Genomic DNA, 23499 nt, shown 5'->3' with positions numbered 1-23499 from the left:
GTCCTGGGATGATAAGGAAATGGGGAGGCTGGGGCATCACTGGGGGCCTGGAGGCAGGACAGTGGTTAGGAATAAGGCTCCAAGGTGCAGGCCAGCTTGAAGGTCTTAAGGCTAGGGAGTTTGCATTAATTTATTGCAGACAATGGGAAGCCACTAGAGAAACTCAAGCAGGAAGCCGAGTCTATCTAACATCTTTTTCTTCCTCCTTTTTGGGTATGCGCCTATCAGAGGCTTTACAAATAGCTACTTTTACATCAAACTACATGCAACTTGTTTTCCCTGCTGGACTTCCATAGTTGTGAAGCCATGATTACCAGAATTTCTGATTCAAAGATTCTTGGTGAGTTTCCCTCCTCGGAGTCTTTTATCTCCTTTCTCTTGATTTCTTTTTGCCCTGATCTTTGCTGCGAAATTCTACTCATTTCAAATGCCACTTCTCCTAGGTATTGTGTCTTTTTCTTCCCCAAGTGTACAGCAGCTTATCATCATTCTATGAACCCCCTTATACTTTTTTGAGCTCTCACTTAACTTCTCTTGATGTATATATTTTGGTATATTTGGTCTTTTAGATTGAGCTCTTTGAGTACAGAGATGGGATCTTAATGTCTTATCAATTCTATGTTAGTATCTGTTTTGAGCTCAGTCTACTAAAGATGACATAATAGGTATATTGAATTGTGTACTTACACACATGGAAAAAGCATCCCCTTTCCAGTCTCTGAGGAGCAACAGAAGGAATAAAATGCCCCTATATCTGTATGCTTCTTGGTGTGATAGTCAGCCTCCAAGGCACTCCCAATGATCCCCACCTCCTAGAATTCACACCCTTGTGAAATCCACTCCTACATCATACCAGCGTTGGTCTGTGGGATCAAATAATATGGCAAAAGTGATGATACGTTACTTCTGAGATGAGGTTGTAAAAGAATGCTAGCTACTAACACCTTGACCTCTCTTTCTCAGATTTCTTGCTCAGGGCAAGCCAGCTGCCATGTCGTGAGAACAATCAAGCAGCACATGGCAACAAATGGAGATGGGCAGACATGGGCTGGCAAGAAACAGGCTTGCCAACAACAGCTTGAGTGATCCTAAAAGTGGGTCCACTAACCCCATGTGACTGTTGCCCTGGCCAACAACTTAACTGCAACCTCAGGAGATACCTACCCTGAGTCAGAACCACTCAGTCAAACTACTCGTGGCATCTTAACCCCGCATAACTGTGAGATAATTATGATGATTTTAAGATTCTCAGTTTGGGGGTAATTTGTTATGCAGCAACAGATAATAAAACACTTGGCAAATGTTATTCCAATGTTATTTGATTGAAGGCCACAGGGATACAGAAGAAAAGAAAGGTGAACACTCAGGTTTAGAAAACAAAAGAAAATACAATCAAATCATTTTTCTAATAAAAAATGGGTACTTTGCAATTTTGCCTTAGCTCAATTTTGCCTTAGCTCAATTTTACCTTAGCTCAATTTTAAGGTAGATCTATGTCAGAGTTCAAATTCAGTGTTCAATGACTTATTGCCTAAAAGTACAATGGTCTATCTAGTCTCCTAAATGAGGCAAGAAAAGAGTGAGCTGGTAAAAAGAGGGTTAAGATCCTCCAAGAACTGAGTTTGTGTTCCAGCTCTGTCACTTACTATTTGATTATCAATGGGCAATTTATGTAATCTGTATTAAATCATGGTTTCCATACCAGTACAAGGGATATAATAATTTAGATCCTGCATATCTTGAGACTAAATGAGTCATTGTGTGTGGTGCTTTATAATACTGATGTGTTTTTCTCTTAACAGGCCCCGTTGACTGGAGGATGGCCATTTGACAACACATTCTTTCCTGAGGAAACTTTTGGCTTCTGGTGACTTGGGCCCCAGGCAAGTATGTGCCAGTCACAAACTTTCTGGCTCATCCTAGGCTTCTCAGTCTCTGTCCCTCTATATTGAATTTGATTTTGAGAAGAAGGCATCCAAAAGAGTTGGTGTGAACCTAATACTGTCACAAAGCTAGGAAAATGTTGGGTTCAACATTTGAGACAGGAAGAGAACCCCAGCTGCCTTACTAAGACTGATTTCTAAGAGTAAATTATAAAAATGAACATTTTCTGTCTTGTATTTTGAATACAAATTTTTGCATATATTCGTAACTCATCTTATGCTTTATATGTATTCAATGCTGAATGGAATTTTGATGGACTTAAAATCTGATAATCATTTTCTCTGCCATTTTCCAAAAGAACTGGAGTTTAAGCGGACTATTTAGAGGCCTAGGTATGTTCAAAGGCTCTCAGGGAAGATATTGAGTAACTTCTATAGTAGATGCTGTTGGTGCCCAACACTTATTCCCTCAGTGCCCATGATTTAAAACAGATTACATAAATTGCCCATTGATAATCAAATAGTAAGTGACAGAGCTGGAAAACAAACTCAGTTCTTGGAGGATCTTAGACTTCTTTCTACCAGCTCACTCTTCTTTTCTTCTGGCCTCATTTAGGAGATTAGATAGATCATTGTACATTTAGGCAATAAGTCATTGAATACGGAATTTGAACTGTGACATAGAACCACCTTAAAATTAGTCCCTTTTTATGGCTGATTAGTATTTCATCATATATATTTACATTTTCTGTATCCACCCATTGATTGATGGATATTTGGGGTGGTTCCATGTTTTTGCAATTGCAAATTGTGCTGCTATAAACATGTGTATACAAGTATCTTTTAAAAGATATTGCCTAAAAGTACAATGGTCTATCTTTTAAAAGATACGTGTATACACATAATAATAAAATAATGACTTCTTTTCCTCTGGGTAGATACCCAGGAGTGAGATTGCTGAATCAAGTGGTAGATCTACTTATAGTTCTTTAAGGAATCTCCACACCATTTTCCTTAGTGGTTGTAGTAGTTTACATTCTCAACAGTGTAAAAGTGTTCCCTTTTACCACATCCATGCCAACATCTATCATTTTTGATTATGTCCATTCTTGCAGGAGTAAGGTGGTATCACATTATGGTTTTGATTTGCATTTCCCTGATTATCAGTGATGTTGAATGTTTTTCCATATATTTATTGACCATCTGTACATCTTCTTTTGAGAATTGTCTATTCAGGTCCTTAGCCTACTTTTTGATGGGACTTTTTTTTTCTTGTTGATTTGAATTTCATGTAGATTCTGGATGTTAGTCCTTTGTTAGATGTATAGTTTGTGAAGATTTTCTCCCACTCTGTGGGTTGTTTGTTAACTCTGCTGATTATTATTATTATTATTGTCATGCAGAAACTGTTTAGTTTAAGTACCATCTATTTGTCTTTGTTTTTGGGTTCTTGTTCGTGAAGTCTTTGCCTAGATAATGTCTAGAGGAGTTTTTTCCATGTTATCTTCTAGAATCTTTATGGTTTCAGGTCTTAGATTTAAGTCTTTGATCCATCTTGAATTGAGTTTTGTATAAGGTGAGAGATGAGGATCCAGTTTTATTTTTCTACCTGTGGCTTGCCAATTATCTCAGCACCATTTGTTGAATACAGTATCCCTTCTCCACTTTGTTTTTGTGTTGCTTTGTTGAAGATCAGTTGGCTGTAAGTATTTGGCTTTATTTCTGGGTTCTCTATTCTGTTCCATTGGTCTATGTGCCTATTTTTATATGAGTACCATGTTGTTTTGGTGACTATAACTTTATAGTATAGTTTGAAGTCAGGTAATGTGATACCTTCAGATTTGTTTTTGCTTAGTCTTTCTTTGGCTATATGGGCTCTTTTTTGGTTCCACATGAATTTTAGCATTTTTTTTCTAGTTCTGTGAAGAATGATGGTGTATTTTGATGGAAATTGCATTAAATTTGTAGATTGCTTTTGGCAGTATGGGCAGTATGGTCACTTTCACATTGTTGATTCTACCCATCCATGAGCATGAGATATGCTTCCATTTGTTTGTGTCATCTGTGATTTCTTTCAGCAGTGTTTTGTAGTTTTCCTTATAGAGGTCTTTTACCTCCTTGCTTAGGTGTATTAAGTATTTTTGTTTTGCAGCTTTTATAAAAGGAGTTGAGTTCTTGATCTGATTCTCAGTTTGGTCATTGCTGGTGTATAGCATTGATACTGTTTGTATACATTGATTTTGTATCCAGAAACTTTACTAATTCATTTATCAGTTCTAGGAGCTTTTTGGAGGGGTGTTTAGGGTTTTCTAGGTATATGATCATATCATCAGCAAACAGTGCTAGTTTGACTTCCTCTTTACTAATTTGGATGACCTTTATGCACAAACAGACAATCTAAGGTCATATACTTCAAGGAACTAGAGCAACAAGAACAAACCCAAACTCAGCAGAAGAAATAACAAAGATCAGAACAGAACTAAATGAATGAAAAACCTGGTTCTTTGAAAAGATAAACAAAATTGATAGACCATTAGTGAGATTAACCAAGAAAAGAAAGACGTTGCAAATAAGCTCAATTGGAAATGGGAGACATTATCACTGATACCAAGAAATACAATAGATCATTCAAGGCTACTATGAACACCTAGAGGAGATGGTTAAATTCCTAGAAATATACAACCATCCTAGATTAAATCAGAATGAAATAGAAACTCTGAACAGAACAATAACAAGCAGCAAGACTGAAATGGTAATTTAAAAATTGCCAACCAAAAAAGACAGATTCACAGCTAAATTCTACCAGACATTCAAAGAAGAATTGGTACCAACCCTATTGACACTATTTCAAAAGATAAAGAGGGAATCCTTCCTAAATCATTCTTTGAAGCCAGTTTTACCCTAATACCCAAACCAGGAAAGGACATAAAAAATGAAAACTACAGACCAATATCCCTGATGAACACAGATGCAAACATTCTCAACAAAATACTATTTTTAATAGACTGGTAAATTGAGTAAATGTTTGAGTTCTGTAAGCTATTCTAGCAAATTACTTAACCTGAGATGAGAGTTATGGAAACTCCCAGTATATGATTGGTCAGTCAGAAGTACAGGAGGCTGGGACTTGCTATTGGCATGTGAAGTGTGGACAATCTTGTGGGAACTAATTCCTGTTAGATAGTGTTAGAATTTAATTGCATTTTAGGACACCCAGTTGGTGTCTGCTAGGAACTAAAGAACTGGCTGGTATGGGAAATAAACCCTACACATTTGGTATCAGAAGTGAAGTGTTATTTACAGGAAAGACCATTTAAATATATATATCTTTTTGGGCTTCTGTGCTCTTTCTTATCTCTTCGTGGTAATTGTCTCTTTGGGGTAATCCAAAACTGGTTATTGGTGGCTCCCTTCAGGAGCTAGGTGGGCCTGCAAGGAAAGCCTGCTCACTGCATAATTCCTTGAGCTGGAAGATCCACTCTACTTGCCCCCAGGGCAGTCCTTTTGGTTGAGGTATCAACAAGCAGACCCCCACCTAGCTATATTCTGTGGTGTTCTCAGGATACTCATGCATCCTTGTGAAACAGAAGTGGGAATCTAAAATGCGTCACTGCCTCCACCTAGTTTCCTGTCTTTCCCATGCTCTAATGTGTAGAGGTCACCAAGTCTTCTGCAATACGATTATAGAGCATATTCCACCTAATATGTCTATATATGAATTATCAATTGTTAGCACTTAATATGGTACACTAAATAGAGGAAATGTATAGATATTGGTTGAGTGAACAGAGGTTTAGCCATTCAACAACACTTTATAGACAAAGATGGTTCTCAAGTCAGAGCCACTGTGCTCCCATCTTGTTCTATTTTCACTGCGGAACAACATCTGTTCATTTATATGGTGTATTATATATACTGAGACTGTAATTAAGGCACCCGCAGCCTTCTCCTCTTTTGGCCAACCAACATCATTTCCATGGTCCCTTCCTCTTAGGCCTGGGTTTCCAACTCTTTAATCATCACTGCTCTCTTCTAGATCCAAATGTCCCACTTTTAAACTGTGGCGACCTAAACGGAAAGCTATCATAATGATGCTGTAAAAGTTTGGCAGATTTCATCAGGAACCAACATCTGTTTGGTCCTTTCTCATTATCTTCTTGCTGACTTTTCATTAAAGAGTTTTGGAAAAGCTGTAAAATGTATTTTTTAAATTAATTCAACAATATCCATTCTGGCCCAAATCTGTTTGCATGTATACAATTTTTATGCACAAATTGATTCATAAATGAAGTGTTTTTAAGCTTACAAATATAAGCCTTTATACAATATTTTAAAATATTTTGCATGTTCTTTTTCTATTTCTAGTTTTGACTGTATTAATTTAACAGTGGCATGGCTTTTGAATAAATTATTTTGACTTCGTTTTTATTTAAACCTTTCCCTTGGTATATACCCATTGAATAAGAAAAACAACAGTGTTACATGCACTTACCATGTGCCAGAAAAGGGTTTTACATGTACTAACTTAATTTTCATAACAACTCAGTGAGCCAAGTACTGTTGTCATCTCTATTTTTTAGATGATGCAGTTTAGGGAGAGAGAGGCTAAAGATTTGTTCAAGATAAGCCCAGCAAGTGAGGGTCAGAGGTGGGACCTAAGAGAACGGACTGTAGGGCGAGGCTTCTAGTGTCCATCATGATATGCTGTTGTATGTACATGAATACCCGGGTGCACTGGGCCTTTTGTAGAACCTTTTTATTGGTGATCATTAATATACACAAACAGAAGTTTTCTTTGTGTTTAAAGATGATTTTTCTAATACAGTAATCATACTTGAGTACTGACGCTGGTTTGACTGAAGAAATGACCCATGACTATTTCTTTATGGGTGTACTTTCTAAGCTCCCTTAAAAAGGGAATGTAAATCCTACAGTTGCTAAATATTGGTAAATTTAACTTTGTTTAGTTCAGATATTGAGCTCATCTTGCCATTGTGAATAGCAAATGTAGTAGCCTCCACGAGCCCTATAAAATTAGCCCAAGTAGCTGTGATGTACATTTTAGCCTATCTACAAATACAGAAGAATGCTTTTTGCCCTGAGCATAATTCATTTCAGAGTCAGGTTTCCAGAAGAGATGATACTAAAGAGATGGTACTATTGTCACTACCCAGGTCTTCCTGTGGCGCTTTTGGAAACTGTATTGCCTTTTCAAAGAACTCTTGATATCATTCTGAGAAAACTTTCTGCACCATGAAGTTAGTGGTATGGTGTATCCATACCTCAATAAACTTGCTCCACCTTCACCTATTTGTTCCTTAGAGTTTTCTTTAAACTTTAGGGAAAATAATTACCTTGATAAATAAAAATCATACCAGCTTATTTTACTTGGCTTAATAAATTGAACATAATATTAAAAATTGCTCTAAAAAACCAAATCTAGAGGTGCTCTCTCTATCTCCTATTTAAGGAGGTTATTTGAGAAAACCCATTTTCCTGTCTCCAAATGTGCCTTTGAACTTACTATCTGTAGACAGTAGAAGAAAGCAATGCTTCTAGTCATAGATAAGGATTTCAAATAAATTTTAACAAGTATTCTTTACTCCTTAAATGTTCTCTAAAACAATGATTTCTCTTTAAAAATATTATATGCATACGGTTTTATGGTAGGATCTGTATCTAGGAAATACTCAAACATCTTTTAGTATGCTGATTTTTAAAGAATTCATAGCAAAATGAATTCATAACAAAATATGAACAATGTTTACCTTTCTGGAAGTAGAATGGGAACTGTTGGGAATGGAGATGAAGACTTCACTTCATGTTATTCATTTCCTGCAATGATAGAAAAACAAATTCTGTACATGTATTTCTTTACAGGTAGTTATGTGAACAGTGAGATTGAGCTACTTGGTTTTCATACATTTTTCTGAATTAAATAAAATTAAATTATTTGTCTAAGTTCACACAGCTAGTTAGTGGGTAGACCTAGACCTAGAATCCTGGTCCCCTAACTATACCATCTTCCCCAAGTATTATTTATAAAGTATATCCCATTAATTTAATTGAACCATAAAACCAAGCTTTAGAACAGGTATAAATACACATAAGAGATAAATATAATGACTCATAGGTCAAATGAATTGTAACTGTGTAAATATTAAGTGATATAAATAGGCTCAGTTTGAAAATAAAATGATGCACAGTTGAGGGAAAACTCATTTTTTAAAGATGGAGGATTCTAGATGAAAATAATGGAGGAAAGTGGCCAATATGGTTGCCTAGAAGGAGCTAGTGGGTGTAGCTCTCATGGAGAGAAAACAGAAGGGGTGAGTAAATATAACACCTTCAACTGAAACATCCCAGTATTCACATAGGGAGTAATCAAGGAAACAATTTGACTCATGGAGAACAAAGAAAACCAAGACAGGACAAGAGCCCACCTGGGAGAAACACGGAGCCATGGACCCTCCACCACCCAAGGAATCCATGCTTCTTTGACAGATCTTTGCAACCCTTGGGACAGGAGAGCTCCTTGTGAACCCAGTCCACCAGGGCCTTCAGTCTGACAGAGCTACATGGAGTCTTGGCAGAGTAACCACTCAGACATGCGTGGAATCACTGGAGCCTTAGATACTTGGGCTTTCCAGCAAAGGTAGCTGCAGCTCCAGCCAAGTGGGAGGTTAGACCTCTGTACATACCCATAGAAAAGAGGCTGAATCCAGGGGACTGAGCAGCAACAGCCTGCAGGCCCCCACCATCTATGGTACCTCGTAAGATAAGACCCACTGGCTTAGAATTCTGGCCAGCCACTGGCACCAGCATTGTACCTCCCTATGGAAGAGCTCCCAGTGGGACAGGCAGGCCTCCATCTTTACTGTTCAGGTACCTTAGCTGTTCCAGCCTTCAGGCTTTGCAGAATCCAGGCTGACCAGGGACAGAAGGGATCCCCCAACACAGCACAACTGCTCTACCTAACATGGCCAGACTACTACTTTAAGCAGGTCCCCAATCTCATTCCTTTTCACTGGGCAGGATCTCCAAACTGGGGCACCTCCAGCCACCTCTCCCCTAAAGGTGTTCTCTGGCCAACAGAGATGAGTAACCTCCCAGGGATGGAGCTCATGGAGGGGGCAGGCCACTATCATTGCTGTTTGGGTGACTTAGCCATTCCAGCCATCGGGCTTTGGAGTGTCTAGGCAACCAGGGGCTGAAGCAAATGCCCAGCAAAGCATAGCTGCTCTACCAAAATGTGGCCAGACATCTTTTTCAAGCAGGTCCCTGATCCTGTTCCTCCTCACCAGGCAGGACCTCCCAACTGGGGTCTCCAGCTGCCTCCTACAGGTACCTCTGGACCAGCAGCAGGCCCATACCTCTCTGGGTCAAAGCTCCCAGAGAGGGCCAGGCTGCCATTTTGCTGTTTCACAGACTTCACTGGTGATACCTTCTAGGTACTGGAAAATCTGAGGTGACTAGGGGTTGGAGCAGGTCCCAAGCATACTGAAGCAGCCCTACAGAAAGGTGGCCAGACTGCTACATGGGTGCCTGTTCCCCTATCCCATATCTCCAGGTCCTTCAGGCCTGGGACTCCAGCCACCCACCACCAGAGCTATCGAGCCCATAGCAACTTGGCAACTCCCTGGACAGAGCCCCCTGGTTCATCTGAAAGCCTCTCCTGTATTGCTTTATTTTGATTCTTATTCTCCTTGGATTGGAGTTTGCTTCCCTCCTGAATCTCAATGATCTTCTTATCCATATTCTGAATTCTATTTCTGTCATTTCAACAAGGTTAAGAACTCTTGTTGGAGAACTGATGCAGTCATTGGGAGGACATATGACACTCTAACCATTTGTGTTACCAAAATTCTTGTATTGGTTCTTTCTCATCTCTGTGTGTAGGTGTTCCTTTAACTGGAGTGCAGATTGAGTATAGTCCATAGACTTCTTTCCAGGAGCTAAAGGATGAAATAGCCAGTATGAAAAAGAACCTAATGAGTCTGACACAATCCAAGAATTGCACAATGCAATCAGAAGTATTAACAGCAGAATAAACCAAGCGGGGGAATGAATCTCAGAACTTGAAAACTGGTTCTCTGAAACAAAGCAGTCAGACAAAAATAAATAAAAAAGAAAAGAAATAAACAAAACCTCTGCAAAGTATGGGATTATGTAAAGAGGTCAAATCTATGAATAACTGGTATCCCTATAAGGGATGGGGAGAAAGCAGACAAGTTGAAAAGCATATCTCAGGATATCATCTATGAAAACTTCCCCCAACCTTCTAGAGAGGCAGTCAAATTCAGGAAATAGAACTCCTGCAAGATTCTACACAAGAAGATCATCCCCAAGACACATAATTGTCAGATTTTCCAAGGTCAGAATGAAAGAATGTTAAAGGCAGCTAGAGAGAAAGGGCAGGTCACCCACAAAGGGAACCCCATCAGACAGTGCAACTCTCAGCTAAAACCCTACAACCCAGAAGAGAATGGCGGCCTATACTCAACATTCTTAAAGAAAAACATCATCTTCGAGAATTTCATATCCAGCCAAACTAAGCTTCCTCAGTGAAGAAATAAGATCCTTTTCAGATAAGCAAATATTGGGGGAATTCATTACCACCAGATCTGCCTTACAAGAGATCTTGAAAATAACACTAAATATAGAAAGGAAAGACTGCTACTAGTTAATGCAAAAACACACAGACCAGTGTCACTGTAAAGCAAACAAGCCACCATAATAACCAATTAACAGCACAAAGACAGGATCAAATCCACACTTATCAATACTGGCCTTGAATGTAAGTGGTTTAAATGCCCCATTTAAAAGACACAGAGTGGCAAGCTGGATAAAAAAGCAAGACCCAATGTTATGCTGTCTTGAAGAGACTCATCTCATGTGTAATGACACTCACAGGCTCTAAATAAAGAGGATGGAGGAAAACATACCAAGCAAATGGAAAACAGCAAAAAGAAGGGGTTACAATTATTTCAGACAAAACAGTTTCAAACCAACAAAGAAAGACCAAGTATATAATGGTAAAGTGTTCAAGTCTGCAAAGAGACATAGTTGTCCTAAATATATATGCACCAAACAGGAGCACCCAGATTCATAAAGCAAGTTGTTAGAGACCTACTATAGAAAGAGGCATAAAGTCTTCCACTATTATTCTCGGGGAGTCTAACATTCCACTGACAATATTAGATCATCGAGGCAGAAAATTAATAGATATTTAGAACCTAAACTCAGCATTGGACCAATGGATCTGACAGACCTTTAAAGAACTCTCCACTGGAAAGTAACAGAATGTACACTCTTCTCATCACCACATGACACATACTGTAACATTTTTTACATAATTAAACATAAAACAATCCTCAGCAAATGTAAAAAGAATCAAAATCATACCAAACACTCTCTCAGACCACAGCACAGTAAAAATAGAAATCAAGGCTATGAAAATTGCTCAAAACCATGCAATTACAAGAAAATTAAACAACATGCTCCTGAATGACTTTTGGGTAAATAATGAAATTAAGGCAGAAATCAAGAAGTTCTTCGAATACCATGAAAATAAGGATACAACATACCAGAATCTCTGGGACACGGCTAAGGAAGTGTGGAGAGGGAAATTCATAGCACTAAATGCCCACACCAGAAAGTTAGAAAGATCTCAAATTAACAACATAAATTTAAATGGAAAGAATTAGAGAAGCAAGGATAAATCAACCCCAAAGGCAGCAGAAAAGAAATAACAAAAATCAGTGCTGAAGTGAAAGAAATTCAGAGACAAAGAAACCATTTAAAAGATCAAATCTAGGAGCTGTTTTTGAAAAAATTAAAGTAGATAGGCCACTAACTAGACTAATAAAAAAATTAAGACAATTAGAAATGATGAAAGGGATGTTACTGACCCCACAGAAATAAAAACAACCATCAGAAACTACTATGGACACCTCTCCACACACAAACTAGAAAACCTAGAAGAGATGGACAAATTCTTGGACATATACACTCTCCCAAGACTGAGCCAAGAAGAAATTGGTTTCCTGAACAGACCAATAATGAGCTCCAAAATAGAATAAATAGCCTATCAACCAACCAAAAAAAAAAAAAAAAAAAATAGCCCAGTACCTGATGAATTCACAGCCAAATTCTACCAGATGTACAAAGAAGAGCTCATACCATTGCTACAGAAACTATTCCAAAAAACTGGTGTGAGGGGGGGGACTCCTCCCCCACTCGTTCTATGAAGCCAGCATTACCTTAATACGAAAACCTGTCAGAGACACACACACACACACACACACACACACACACCAGGCCAATTTCCTTGCTGAACATTGATGCAAAAATTCTCAACAAAATAAGTGCAAACTGAATACAGCAGCACACCAAAAAGCTAATCCACTACAATCAAGTAGGCTTCATCCCTGGGATGCAAAGTTGGTTTAACAGATGCAAATCAATAAATGTAATTCATCATATAAACAGAACTAAAGATGAAAAACACATGATTACCTCAATAAATGCAGAAATGGCTTTCAATAAAATTCAATCTCAGCACTCTGGGAGGCCAAGGCAGGCAGATCACCTGAGGTCAGGAGTTTAAGACCAGCCTGGCCACTATGGTGAAACCTTGTCTCTACTAAGAATACAAAAATTAACCGGGCATGGTGGTGCACACCTGTAATCTCAGCTACTAGGGAGGCTGAGGCAGGAGAATTGCTTGAACCCGGGAAGCGGACATTGCAGTGAGCCAAGATCGCACCACTGCACTCCAGCCTGGGCGACAATGCAAGACTCCAATTCAAAAAAAAAAAAAAAAAAAAAAAAAAGGCCAGGCACGGTGGCTCACGCCTGTAATCCCAGCACTTTGGGAGGCCAAGGCGGGCAGATCATGAGGTCAGGAGATTGAGAACATCCTGGCTAATACAGTGAAACTCTGTCTCTACTAAAAATACAAAAAAAATTAGCAGGGCATGGTGGCGGGGGCCTGTAGTCCCAGCTACTCGGGAGGCTGAGGCAGGAGAATGGCGTGAACCTGGAGGCAGAGCTTGCAGTGAGCCAAGATTGCACCACCGCACTCCAGCCTGGGCAACAGAGCAAGACAACGTCTCAAAAAAAAAAAAAAAAAAAAAGACAATAATGATCTTATGATTCATATTCTGATATTCTGGCACTCTTTCAGAATGTAAAAAGACCTTCTAATTAGACTTCACATAAACTCTTTAATTTTAAATATCTTCCTTTTTTTTTTTTTAAACAAAGGTTGGCAGAGTAGAGACCTATCTTTAAGGGAGAATCCTCCTACTTAACCAATAATTTGTCCATCTGTCCATCATATGCCTGTCTTCCTTCTCCTCCTTGTTTTCCCTCAATATGACTACATATTGAATACCTACAATATGCCAAGCATTGTGCTAGGTCAATTCCTATTCCTATTTCCAAAAAGTCTTAGATGCCCTCTTGGAATCAATGAACAGATATACATATGATTCTTGGAGTATCCTTTTTCCATTGCTTATAGAAACACATATGTGCTTTGCTCCTTGGACTGCTAACCCCCACTAAGGAAACATTGTCCCAGAGGGATAGTTCCTTTCCATATAGAAACAGTGATGCAGCAGCACTGAGTAGGCAGTCAGTATTTACTGAATAAACTCATCAATAGCTGTGACAGCTTTCCCCTCTCCATGCCAAACTCCTAAGTAAGCTTTGAAAAGTCTTCAAATTTACTTCTATTCCTTTCCATTCTACCCTTTTTGAAATGGAAATATGTGAAGAAAAATGGATCCTGAATAATTTCAGCCCAAATTCCTGGAGGAAAATAGTAAGAAAAGGGAAATTGCTACCTATTTGGAGCTGCCTGCAAGTTAAATTTTTATGATAAAATAAATTCTCCTTATTTCACCGTTACCTCCTTCCTGGTAAAACGTATTGGTAGTTACTCTCATTTGCATTATTTAATATGCCCTGCTAGGATAATGTTATTTATATTTTTTTCACGTGTCAAAACAGAGGCTTTCAAAAATTGAATAACTGGCCACACAAAGAAGTCACTGGGTCAAAGATGGGGCTAGTATGGCGGTTTGAACAACCTGTTTAAGAAGGGACAGGTGCTGAATTAGTGGAATGTGAGAGTTGGCACTGAGCAATAGGCAAGCCCAAGAGAAAGAAGGCTGACTCACCAGGACGTGGAATTAGCACAAAAGGTCAACTTTCTCTCATAGATAAAGGAAAACTCACAAGTCATATCCCTGACAGGACAAAAACAAAGCCTAGACACTTCAGCAAAAACATAGCATGCCAAGAATATGACTTTTCTAGGAAAACCTTTGAGTAAGACTTACATATGGAAAAAATGTTTTAAAAACTGGTTACATATTGGGATAGAAAGAATTTCCAGGTAGGCATTAAGAATATTTCTAGATCTCTTGTCTCCTCTGGGTACAATTAGGTGTACAGAGAAAAATATTTGAGGCGTTTTCATTTCAAAATGAACAGAGCAAAGAAAAAAAGATTTCATTAAAAGAATATAAAATTAATTTTAGTAGCAAAATAGCATCACTATCATAAGAGACAGCTCTTCTAGCACTGCTAATAAGGGTTCAATTCATTACAACTGATAAGATGCATCTGACATGAAAGGCTGGCTAGGAAAACCTTCAGGAAGATGGGGGAAAACCACTAAAATTCATTGGTTCTAGCAGTCCATTAAAACATTTTCCAGCCTGCTTATTGAAGCTGTGGAAAAACTGGGAACTCAGATTTCTCACTCTAGGATGTGGAAAGTTTAAATTACAAGAAGATGGAAAGGAAGGAAATGGCAAAAGGAAGGAACACCGTGAGTTAGTTACAGCTAATCTGAATTTATGGATATTTCTTAAGAAATGCAGGGAAAATCAAACAAAAGGATGGGGATTATAACAAAACTTCCATGAATGTATGTACCAAAAAAGCTGAAAACACAGGGCTTTCTTAAAACTTATACAAATGAAGAGAAATATTAGACTGCCTACTTCATTATTATAGTAAATACCTATTAAGTAGGCTCCCCACAAAATGCATGTACATATAAGAGGGCAATAAAAAGTGAACTGGGCAACTTTTTATTGCCCTCATATATACATAAGGGGGCAAGTATAAGTCAATGGACCATTCTGAACATGCCCATATCTAATGAATTGGCAGCTATCACTTAGATATTAGAATTGCTACTATTTATTAAATGCTTCCCATGCTGTGGGCATATTTTAAGGAAATTTACATGTTATTTCATAGATAGTAGATGAGAAAACTGAGACTGAGAGAGGGTAAGTAACTCATCCAAGGACACATGGGTAGGAAATAGAGAAGCCAAGACTTAAGCCTAAGGATAATTCTCTCAGAGTTCATGCTCTTTCTACTGTGCCACACTTTCACCTCCATCTTACTCTAGGGTATCTACAGCTTAATGAGGTAGGGAAAGGCTTCTGATGACATGGAAATCAAAGGCAGTACTCCTCAGGAGAAAGGGCTAAATAAGACTATTTAAGAGTGCATGTTGTAAACACCTAGCACAATACTTGGCATATCGTAGGTGTTCAATCTATGGTCATGTTGATGGAAAACAAAGAGGAGAAAGAAGGCAGGCATAGGACAGACAGATGGACAAATAGTTGGTTAAGTAGGAAGATTCTTCTTTTCCTTTGAAGTTTACAGGGATCTGTGTGAAATCCAAAATTTCAAAGAAATGGAGGGAAGCATACACAGCTGAGGTTGTGCCAGAGTCAAGAACATCATCCCATCAGGACCTGAAAGTTGGAGACACGGTCTCTAGGACTCCATAGAGAAGGCATTTTTATCCCTTTGCTCATGCAAGATGGGCAAAACATTTAAATATTTGGGATTAGAATATATATTCTCTCTCAATATAGATTTCTATATTTTCTATGTGTGTGTATATATATAAAATACATATTCTCCCAAACTTTTGAAATTCCAAATACGTTAAAAAATATGTATTTTATATATATATATATATATATATATATGGCTATATATTTAGGGGAATAGGTATATATAGATATGTACAGACACAGGCAATTGCAAGATGTATATACCTATATATACACACATCTTACAATTGCCTGTTTTGTCATTTACTTTTGCTAAACTTTAAAGCTGTTTCTGTGTTAATTTGTTTGCAAGGATTAGCGTAGGAGGAGAAAGTGATTTTTTGGTTCCTTGTCTTTTCTCATGCCTACCGTAGGTCATAGTTGGCTTTTATTTGTCAACATTACAATCTGAATTTTTAGCATCTTATTGTAATAAGCTTTCCCTTGTTTTCCTCATACACTGAAAAGATTTAAGAGCATTCATGATGCCCTTGAATGTTTCTTTCAAGAAACATAACATTTGAAATTAGAGAAAACCTGAAGCGTTTGGAGGTTTTGATCAGATGTATTCTCAAGTGTAGGACATCTACGAAATAGCATAGCTGTAGAAAGAGGCAGTCAAGCATGAAACCCTAGGTAGCATTAAATAGAAGGCAAAATAAAAGTTGCATGTGTTTAAAGCACATTTCTTGAAATATCTTAACATGTCTGAACCATGCCTAAGCCTATTTTATCAAAGTTACCACTAAAAAATTAGCTAGGTGTCTTCAATTTACATTTCAAACATTTCTAGAGTAAAACTCTTTTTGGTCACTTTCCTTGATGTATTGGTAGTAAATTACATTTTTTACAATATACATGTAAGCATTTCGTGAATTCTTGTTAATATAAAAAGTAAGGCATCATTTTCACCCGTTCAGAAAAAAAAAAAAAAAAAAAAAAAAACCCACAAAACCAAAGAGGAAATGTCACCATCCAAAGACAACAATGTTGATATTTCCTATAGAGCTTTGTGTGTCTCTTGGAATGGAGAAGGGTGATAAGCTTCTTATGGGACTCTCAGGCAGCCAAGATCAAGACGTGTGCTCTTCTTCTTGCTCTCTGGGACTCACTGCCTCTAAGAGAAGTGTGGTCTAGGAAATCCACTGTGATGGCTGTATTATCTTAAGTCTGTAGTTCAAAAAAAAAATAGAAATTCTACCCACCCTACAAAGTAATAATCCCACCTCTAGAAAATCAGGCACAATGAAGTAATTCTTCAAATTATACATCGTATATAAAATGACCAATTTTTCAAACAGTCTGCATGATTTTGCATATTCATAGCTCATGGATGACTCCGTAATGACCTGGCAGCAACCTCTCTCTTAATGGGCCCTGATTCCCAGGTTTCAGGTCTAATTTTCATTCTAGAGAAGATTCCCCAACAAGATTGTTCTATACTTAAATCTAAGGAGACTCACAGGTTTTTGTTTTGCATTTCCTTTTCTAGACAGAGGCTACTGATTACATCCTGTACTAGAATGAGTTCCTGTATACCCTTTGGTATGGTTTGTCTCTGTGTCCACACCCAAATCTCACCTTGAATTGTAATAATCCCCATGTGTCATGGAAGGGACGTGGTGGGAGGTAATTGAATCATGGGGGTGGGTATTTCCTGTGCTGTTCTCATAATAGTGAATCAATCTCACGAGATCTGATGGTTTTATAAAAGGGAGTTCCCCTCTCCATGCTCTTTTGCCTGCTGCCATGTAAGACGTGACTTTGCTCCTCCTTTGCTTTCTGCCATGATTGTGAGGCCTCCCCAGCAGAACTGTGAGTCAGTTAAACTTCTTTCCTTTAAAAATTACCCAGTCTCAAGTATGTCTTTATTAGCAGTGTGAGCATGGACTAATACAGTAAATTGGTACTGGTAGAGTGGGGTGCTGCTATAAAATTACCTGAAAATGTGGATGTAACTTTGGAACTGGGTAACAGGCAGAGGTTGGAACAGTTTGGAGGGCTCAGGGGAAGAAAGGAAAATGTGGGGAAGTTTGGAATTTTCTAGAGACTGTAAGGCTCAGAAGACAGGAAGATTTTGGAACGTTTCGAACTTTCTAGAGATTTGTTGAATGGCTTTGAACAAAATGCTGGTAGTGATATGGACAATAAAGTCCAGGCTGAAGTGGTCTCAGATGGAGATGAGGAGCTTGTTGGGAACTAGAGCAAAGGTCATTCTTCCTATCTAAAGAGACTGGAGGCATTTTGGCCCTGCCCTAGAGATCTGTGGAACTTTGAACTTGAGAGAGATGATTTAGGCTATCTGGCAGAAGAAATTTCTAAGTGGCAAAGTGTTCAAGCAAAAACACAGCATAAAAGCTTGGAAAATTTGCAGCCTGATAATAGAAAAGAAAAACCCATTTTCTGGGGAGAAAGTCAAGCCTGCTGCAGAACTTTGCATAAGTAACAAGGAGCTGAATGTTAACCATCAAGACAATGGGGAAAATGTTTCCAGGGTATGTCAGAGACCTTTGTGGCAGCCCCTCCCATCATAGGCCCATGGGGGTGGGGTGGGGGAGGGGCAGGCAGGAAATGGTTTCCTGGGCCAGGCCCAGGGCCCCCCTGCTGTGTGAGCCTAGGGATTCAGTGCCCTGCATCACGGCTGCTCCTGCTGTGGCTAAAAGGGGCCAAGGTACAGTTCAGGCCATGGCTTTGGAGGGTGCAAGCCCCAGAGTCTTGGCAACTTCCATGTGGTGTTGAGCCTATGAGTACACAGAAGTCAAGAATTGAGGTTTGGGAACCTCTGCCTAGATTTCAGAAGATATGTGAAAATACCTGGATATCCAGGAAAAAGTTTGCTGCAGGCACAGAGCCCTCATGGAGAACCTCTGCTAGGGCAGTACAAAAGGGAAATGTGGGGTTGGAGCCCCCACACAGAATCCCCACTGGGGTACTGCCCAGTGGAGCTGTGAGAAGAAGGGCCACCATCCTCCAGACACCAAAATGGTAGATCAACTGACCGCTTACACTGTGTGCCTGGAAAAGCCACAGACAACACTAGCCTGTGAAAGCACCTGGGAGGGGAACTGTACCTTGCAAATCCATAGGGGCAGACCTGCCCAAGGCCATGGGAACCCACCTCTTGCATCATTGTGACCTGGATGTGAGACATGGAGTCAAAGGAGATAATTTTGGAGCTTTAAGATTTGACTGCCCTGCAGGAATTTCAGACCTGCCTGGGGCCTGTAACCCCTTTGTTTGGCCAATTTCTCCTATTTGAAACAGCTGTATTTACCCAATGCCTGTACCCCCATTGTATTTAGCAAATAACTAACTTGCTTTTGATTTTATAGGCTCATAGGCGGAAAGAACTTGCCTTGTCTTAGATAACATTTTGGACTATGGACCTTTGAATTAATGCTGAAATGAGTTAAGACTTGACAGGATTGTTGGTAAGGCATTATTGTTTTTGAAATGTGAGGACATGAGATTTGGAAGGGGCCAGGGGTGGAATGATATGATTTGGCTCTGTGTCCCCACCAAAATCTCATCTTGAATTGTAATAATCCCCATATGTTGTGGGAGAGACACAGCAGGAGGTAATTGAATCACAGGGACAGGGTTTTCCTGTGCTGTTCTCGTGATAGTGAATAAGTCTTGCTAGACCTGATGGTTTTATAAAAGGGGAGTTCCCCTGCACCTGCTCTCTTGCCTGCTGCCATGTAAGATGTGACTTTGCTCCTCATTCGCCTTCTGCCATGATTGTGAGGCCTCCCCAGCCATGTGGAATTGTGAGTCAACTAAACCTCTTTCCTTTATAAGTTACCTAGTCTTGGGTATGTCTTTATTAGCAACGTGATTACAGACTAATACACCCTCCTTTCTAAAGGATCCTTTCTTAAACTCAGGCATTAAGCCGCATGGCCTCATTTTTAACAATTAAGATGGTTATTAGTTTTACTGGTTTCTCACTCAACATTTTTTCTTGTTTTTATCTTCCTTACCTGGATTCATATTTTACTTACTGGAGTATGTTCACAAGTAATTTTTGGACGTCTGAAAAAATGAGACTAGCTAGTTTTTGTGTGGTACCTATTAATAATGCCTCTGAACTAGTGTTTTATGAAATACACTTTGGAAAACAATGACATAAATTTACTTACATTGACCAAAAACATTGAGATTTCTTAGATTTGATCTCATTAATATCAAACTTTCTTGTGACCAATGAACCCCCATAAATATGGATTCAAATGGACCTCACAGAAAGAATTACCAGGAATACATGTTTATCTTCCCTTACTATATTTTTGAGTTATGAACAAGTAAGCAGAAATAGGAAATCAAAGACTTTTCACCTAAAGTCTTAAAGAACAACTTCTCAAACAAGGTAGAATAAATAAAGTTGTAGACTTATTAGAATCCCTCTGCCCCATTCTTTCCACACCCCGCCCCCAACATAGGTAAATGAAACCATATATAGGACAAGAAGATACACATTTTTCCACTTGTGAGCCAATATTACTACTGAGCTTTGCATGGCCGAATTTGTTTTTGCTACCAACTTAGGAAAAATGAGAAAATGAGATTTAGATAAGAACAAATGCTATGGTAAAGAGGCCAGAACCCCAGCCTAGAATAGCAACACTATTTGAAGTGAGACTCCATAAATAAATGTTTTTCATTTATATCTGGTAATTTCCATCCTCCTCTTCCACCCTCAAGTTCCTGTAGTGTGAAGGCATTTGAAGAAACACAATGATAATGAACTCTCTCTGGGAAATATAGAGTTAACTTTAAAAGACATATCTCTTATTGGAGATAGGCTACATGAGATTTTGCTGGATATGGAAAATAAATGTGATAACCTTCACCTTCATTTCCTGGAGTAGCCCTGACACGCCCCCCATAATTCCCACTTGGGAACTTGAAATAAGATTTGATTTCAGTCTCTACAATGAACATATGGTGTATGTACAAATAGCTTCTAAGCCTTTTGATGTCCATTAAGAGGAAGGAGTGGCGAGCTGTTTCCTGTAGGAATATGGGGCACTAGGGAGCATTAAGGAAAGAAACAATGGCAAAGGAAATGTCAGTCTTTTGCACTCATTATGTTTCTATGAACAATGAATTTCATGAGTTTTGAGGCCTTTAATGGATGCGTTACAGGTTCCAATTTTGTTCCTACAACTATCTTGGGGAGCCATACATAATAGTTTTACATTTGAAAAAACACCCAGCATCATCCTGTCCCTCCTTTCCTTGGTCACCTAATGGGGATATTGGATTGTTGTGATTACAGACAATATGAAAAGCCTTTTGGAACATTTGTAGTTAGAAGAGCTATTAAAATTCATGATTATATCAAGTCTTGTTCCTTTTGCCCTCCAATTCCCCACATTAATTTTCTCTTTCTTGGGGACAGAGAATATTAGAAAAACAAATAAGAAAATAATAACCCTTCATAAATACATCAACCAGAAATAATCTCAATATATATCCTTCAAGTCATATAAGTATGTATGTATTTTGTCAAAGAATTAAGAGTTTTGTGCTATAACAAAGGGGATTAGTTTATTAAGCACAGTTATTAAAATAGAAGTCTATTACATATTTTACTTTCCACAAAACTTTGTTTTTGCCAAACACCCTAATTTTTATTTCTTCTGACCTTAAAGCATAGTAATACTTTAAAAGTTTTAAATGGACTTTGTATGACTTAGGCATTTCACATATATTATTGAGCTTGTATCATCCAAATCCTTGGGTTGTTCCTAAGTTACAGAAAAAGAAATCAGAGTACTTGGGATAGTGCCTTACTCAGAAATTCACACATGAATTTTTCAATGGACAAAGCTCCAGCCAGAGTCTAATCCATACTTAAGCTTATTATCCTAGGACTTTCAATGTTGAATATGACTGAACAATAAATACTGAGCTAGCAATTATCTAACACCTGTAATTTCCAAAGAACTATGTTGGAAAGTTTAGTTATAAGACAATTCACGGTTTTCTAAGTAAAAATGGATGACTCCTGTTATGTTTTTAGAGAGGCTCTTTAGGAGAATTGTTTTGTACCCTGCCTCCACTGTGTAACCAGTTAATTAAATCATTCAGGAATAAAAGTTATTTAAATTTCAAGTGATGCTAGACCCGGCTCAGTTCTTCCCATTCCTCTCCTGTCTGTATTTAGAGCTGTGCATCATGTTTCTAATGGCCCCTCTTCTTCTAATAATTATCAATCTCTTAAGAAGAACATAAATGAGGGCAGGAAAAAGTTTTTATTGAATATTATGTCCTCAATAATACTCTACATCAGCAGGTGCTTAGTACTTCTTATCTTATTTGACTTTTACAACTATTGATATTGATATTTCTGGTTAATAGCTATTTGTCCTCAAAATTCCATTCTCCCTTTTTTCCTGGGCATGTCTTCCCTATTCAAGATTATGTTTCTCAGCTTCCCATGTGGCGATAGTTGTGTGACTAAGTTCTCACTAATGGGATCTGAGGGAATGAACAAAAGCTCCTGTGTGTGAGACTTCTTGAAAAACGACTGCTCATCCTGAACTTCTTTTCATCCTTCTTGCAGGCTGGCTGAATTTGCGGAGACCCGACTTTGCCCTTGCATGTGTGAAAAATGGCCTCAAGTATGACACCATGGCAAGATGGAAAGAAACTGTGCTCTTGAATAGCTTAGAGATTCAGAGCCCCTCATCAGCTTGAAATGCCCACCTCAAAACAATGACATGAGAAGAAACAAACCTCTAATTTAAGCCACTGTCTTTTTAAGAGCATTGTAGTTTGAGATACCTTTCTTTCAGCTGTTTAGGCCCCAGCTAACCACTTATTGATCTTATCTTACAGGTCAAGAAAAATGCAGTTCTGGGGGACAAGTCACTAATATAAATGTATTAGAAATTTTCCAGCTCTCCCTCCTTGCCCAGCAGAGTATATTTCCACTCAAACACAGTGAACCCATCTGGAATGGGACAAAACAAAATGGGGTGGGCCTGGGACAAGAGAATGTTCAGCTACACAGGATCCAGGTCAAAACTCTTTAATCCTCCCATTTCTGGATCTCAAATGAGCACCTTTCATCTAAGAGTTCTCCTCAAGAGGTTTGCTTTCCCACAGCAGCTTGTCAACAGTGTAAGAAGTTCCAAAAGAGCTTTTGGGGTTGTAGGTTATGTGGCATCACCCCAGCTTGTCTCAACACCTCTGATGAACAGTAGCAGAAGAAAGGACTGTTTCCACATGAGTTCCCCGGTGGTCCCCATCTCTTAGGGAGTTTATAAAAAAATCCATCATCTTGTTCTACTAAACCCAAATAAATATAATTAACACCAAATTTGTGTTCTGCTCATCAAATTGCACAGCCATAAAGAGATAATCTTCATAAAATAAATCACTAGGCTTCCTTGATAAGTCAATAAGGCAAAAACCTTGAGAGTAAATTAAGACAAATGGGAAACCAGCTGGAAGAAATCAAACAGGCAAAGCAGGTGGGTTGGCTTGTGTTTGGGAAGATAAAACACAGCATGAAGCATTTACACATTTACACAAAAGCAAGATCTATAACCTTAGGCTTTGAACTGAGCTAAATGCATGACTTATTTAAGAAGAGCTGGTAGCTGGGAACTGGTTGAACTAAGAGTGTCAAGACCAACTCTGACGATGTTTTCTTGTACTTAGCCTGTTTTTACATGCTCCGAAGATTGCCAAACAACCAGCAGCAGATGGTTCTGTATGAGTGCGAT

The 23499-nt window shown here is 38.6% G+C and overlaps 1 long non-coding RNA gene across 1 annotated transcript in view; it reads right to left on the bottom strand.

Annotated features, from left to right (window-relative positions):
• Nucleotides 1-23499, bottom strand: part of LOC105475641 (uncharacterized) — an 87868-nt gene that overhangs the window by 8583 nt on the left and 55786 nt on the right. The window contains exon 2 of the long non-coding RNA XR_983533.3: nucleotides 7652-7718. This is a non-coding gene — a long non-coding RNA (uncharacterized lncRNA). The remainder of the gene's footprint in view (nucleotides 1-7651; nucleotides 7719-23499) is intronic.

The sequence above is a fragment of the Macaca nemestrina genome, chromosome 4 (genome assembly GCF_043159975.1).
Source record: "Macaca nemestrina isolate mMacNem1 chromosome 4, mMacNem.hap1, whole genome shotgun sequence".
NCBI lineage: Eukaryota > Metazoa > Chordata > Mammalia > Primates > Cercopithecidae > Macaca > Macaca nemestrina.
This window is presented reverse-complemented; position numbering and strand designations above follow the sequence as displayed.